This window comes from Populus alba, chromosome 12, assembly GCF_005239225.2.
Source record: "Populus alba chromosome 12, ASM523922v2, whole genome shotgun sequence".
NCBI lineage: Eukaryota > Viridiplantae > Streptophyta > Magnoliopsida > Malpighiales > Salicaceae > Populus > Populus alba.
In genome coordinates, this window is record NC_133295.1 from 7,476,722 (window position 1) to 7,481,332 (window position 4,611).

Below are 4,611 nucleotides of genomic sequence, written 5' to 3' on the forward strand. Positions count from 1 at the left end.
CATAATAAAAATTAGAATTGGACCAGCCTATCCTAGGGGAGAATGGGTATAGAAACCAACCTAAAATAACCTAAAAGTGGGGGTAATGACAACCTTGGTCCCAAACACCCCAGCACACTTTGGTAATAAAAACTAGGAGAGAGAAAGGGTGACTCCCCACTCTTCCCAAAACGAGTTGCATGCTCTTGCCCCACTTCCTTCTTCCCAAAATAAGTTGTATGCTCTTATTCTTTCCTCCTTCCCAAAGATAACTCAACAACTCTGCTGCATGTGCCTCAGGCGTGAGAGAGAGAGAGAAGGGAGAGCTTGACAGGAGGCTGGACAATTGCAAACATGAAGGGAGTATAGGCCTAAAATTGGTGGGAAACTGACAGGAGGAGGAGAAACCGAAGGAGAGGAAGAGGAAGAAGCAAATCGGGAGTAAAAGGGGAGAAATGCTGGCAAACTCATCCTCAAAATACTAAATCCATGAGATATAAACCATGTCCTTCTCCACCTGTTCTTAAGGCCTTGAAACCGAAAGGAAGAAGAAAACTACAAATACATGGCTTAGTAAATTTCACTCCAACTATTAAGGAAAGAACGAAGCTAAAAGGAGGGATAAAAAATAGGGCTGAATGGGGGACCTAATTCTACAATATTTAACAAAAGGAATATTGCAAATTTGAATGCACAAACTTGGAAAGTTGGTTGACCTTGGTGAGAGCTGGACAAAATAGGGATTAAAGGAATAAAATGCATAGATGACAACCTTGTTAGAGATGTTAGATCATGTGAAAATAGAATTAAACTTGTGTTAATGGTGTGATTAAGCATGTTTGGTTGATGTAGTTATATGAAAATATGTTGATAATAAATCTTGAAGAAACATGTTCCAGTTGAAATGAAAATTACCCCTTGATAATACATTGATTTTGTTGTGTGATGAATGGATTTGTATAACTTGAGCTAGTAGTTAGAAGAACCTAAATCAAATATGCATGTTGAAATTTGATGGTGCATTGTTCATACTTTTTTGATATGAATTGGAGTATAACTATTGTCGTTATGTGTACAAGTTTCAGCTAGGAAATGTTATAAAGGAAAAAAGCCTAGCATAAGCTTTACGCTTGGCCAAAGGGCAAAATTCGAATCAGAAATGATTATATCGTGTTCCTGATTTGTGAATCGGCAACTACAGGGGTTGCTTTGATGATTACTAAGTCAGTAGCAACTCGGTTCTCGTCAACAATCTCTGTGTCATCAGTGAGTCAGTCTTGCTACTGAATTGAGTTACCTGCAGCGAATAAGTTTTCATTGTTGAATTGTGTTATCCGCAGTGAATCAATTTTCGTTGCTAAATTCTGGTGCCTATAGCGAATCATTGTTCAATACCGAATTATATCGTCCACAGCGAATCTGCTTTCGTTGTTGAATTATATGGCCTGTAGTGAACTAGTTTTTTCTATCAAATTATGGTGCCAGCTGATTAGTACTTAAAAGTGCATATTTATCAAGGTTTTATATCATCATTTTTCACTTAAAGTATCAATAACTCCTTAACTAAAGCATGTTTTATAATAACAAGTCTAATACTATAAAATACCCTAATATATGGTAAATGTTCATCTTAAATACAAGCCTATCACATAAATCAAAGGATTGATTGATGAATTCAACTACTAAAATTTGTGAAGATAAAGAGAGGGTGAAACTTAGAAAAGAGATGTTGGTGCAGTCCAAACTGGAACACTGTTCGGTAATTGGGTCATATCTCGAGTTCTAGATGTCCAAATAACCTCCATTTTTTTACACAGATTTAGGAACACATAGGCCTACAACTTTCATGTTTTCATCAAGATCTAATAAGGTCGTTTTCAAGTCCAAATTATAGCAACAACGGAGAAGTCCGAATCTGTCCTGCAGCCCGAACACTGTTCAGTGTTTGGCCCATATCTGGAGTTCTAGAAGTCCAAATGACCTCCATTTTTTTTTCCTGGAAAGCTGAGTCAATTTCCTACAACTTTCATGTTTTCCAGTGGACCCAGTTCTGATGGTAGCATTTGTTTTTTATTCAGACAAGAAGATAAGGATTTTCACCAAGTCAAAAGTTGGCCACCCACTCAACAATTAGTCATCAAATCAATAATTCCGATTTTTGGCCTATAAAAGGAGGCATTTGCCATGCATTTGGGAGCTTGGTTGTTCAGATCAAGTTCATGCTCTTTATTTCTCTCTTTATATTTTTTTTGTAATTTTTAAGTTTTGCTTTCATTAATATCTTGTTTATGTTTTTCATTTCCTTTCCTTTACTTAGTTAACTTGTATTTTCTTTATGTTCTTGTTTTGTTTATTTATGTTTCTCTTCTTCATTATGTTTAGATAAGTTTATTATGTCAAGGTGAAAAGGTTACACGAATGATGTAAGAATAAGTATAGTGTAAACTCAACATAGACCTTAATGTTTAATATTAACATGTCTTATCTTTTTATCTTACTAATTCTTAATACCTTGTTTGTTAAATGATTAATCTAGATTTGTGTTGTATAACACTTGGTACAATAAATGCTTGGCACTCTCATAGCCCAACCATATGGTATTACCTACACCTGGGCTATGAAAGGAACTTGATTTGTTGTTAACATTAGTTAACATCATGAATTCCTGACAATATTTAAAAGTATGGTGTTATGTAAATAAGATAATTAATATGATCATGTTAATAATTTATAATGAGCTATTAATGACAAATCATCCGATTGGAACCTCCTCCGTGTGTGGTTTCCAAATTGAGTAATAAGAGTTTATATTATACTTGTTTGAAATACCATTGGTGGATCCTCTAACCTTTACATTTATTTTTATCATTGTTTAATCCTTACATTAATCTTTCATCTCAAAGTTCTCATTAATTTCTTCATCTTCTTCTTTTATTATTACTACTACTACTACTACTACTGTTGCTGTTATTATTATTATTATTATTATTATTATTATTATTAACATTATGTTTATATTATATAATATATCTCTTTGATCTTTTCATAAACTTAGTATATAGGCTGGAAACCTGTGACCCGATCTTTTAGATCATTCTCAGGTATAACAACGACACGTACTGAGTATTACTATTACTATTACTATTACTATTACTATTACTATTACTATTATTGTTGTTGTTGTTGTTGTTATTGTCTTGTTATTTATAATTTATACAATTAACCTCTTTGTGGTTCGACCCCGGTCTTGCCGGGTTATTTATTACTTCAACACTCTTGCACTTAGGAGAAGACATCAATCTTTTGGTCATGTCACCAGCAACGAATCAGTTTTTTCTGTCGAATTGTGGTGGCTTTAGTGAATCAATTTTTCTACAATTTGTGTTGCCTGTAGCGAATCAGTTTTGCTTTCGAATTGTGTTGTCTGCAGCGAATTAGTTTGCTGTCAAATGGTGTTGCCTGCAATGAAGGAATTTTCGCTACTGAATTACGTTGTCTTTAGTGAATCAGCATTTACTACTAAAATTGCGTTGTCTATAGTGAATCTGTGTTCGCTGCTAAAATTGTGTGTCTACAGCGAATCAGCATTCGCTGCCCAAATTTATGTTGTCTGCAGTGAATTAGTGTTCGCTATCGAAAGTGCATGTTTTGCTGCAAATAAGTGATTCATTGCTGAAATTGAGATGTATGCAGCAAATTAGCTTTCTCTACCGAAAGTGTGTGTTCTGCAATGAATTTGTGATTTGGTGCTGAAATTGAGCTATTTGCAGTGTATTAGCATTTGCTGCTGAAATTGAGTTTTCTGCAGCAAATTAGCGTTCGCTGCTGAAAGAGTGTGTTATGCAGCGAATCACAGATTCACTGCTGAAATTGAGCTATCTATAGCGAATTAGCTCTTGCAGCCAAAAGTGTGTGTTCTGCAGCAAATTTGTGAATCATTGCTGAAATTGAGTTGTCTATAGCAAATTAGCATTCACTACCAAAAGTGTGTGTTCTACAACAAATTAGCGTTCACTGCTGAAAGTGTGTGTTCTTGATGCAACCATATTATTCGATAGTTTCACCCATATTCAACTAGTGTTTTGCCTATGTTTTATATATAAAATGCCTTGATATTCTTTGTTTTATGTTTTGAAGGCACTTTTGGATAAAAGATGCATAAAGGAGTAAATTGGAGGTAATTGGCAGATTTGACCTTTATTCGATGTTTTGTGCAGAGCGTGAGCTTTAAAGGTTGAAATGAAGCGATTATAGTGGCATTAAAAAGCTAATATCCTTACCTTTTTGGAAATATAAGGCAAGAAAATAAAATAAGGAAGAGCGTGGAAATCACAGCCTTCAAAGTCAAATCTCGTAATCTGCTAGTGTTGACCTTCATCCATTTCGACTTGAATATCTGGAGCTACAGAAGTCCAATTAATGCAAACTCACTTTTGTTGGATTCCAAACTCAAATTCCTATAAACGCTCCAAATGTTAGCCCAAAACAATGTCATACGAGGGAGATATGATGATATGATTTTTCAAAGATGACAATTGAATTTTGCCAGCAAACAGGTTTCGTGAGAAACAAGTCCAAATTACATTCCGAAGCATGTAAACCGATATCCAAGTTTTTATTTCAACAATTTAG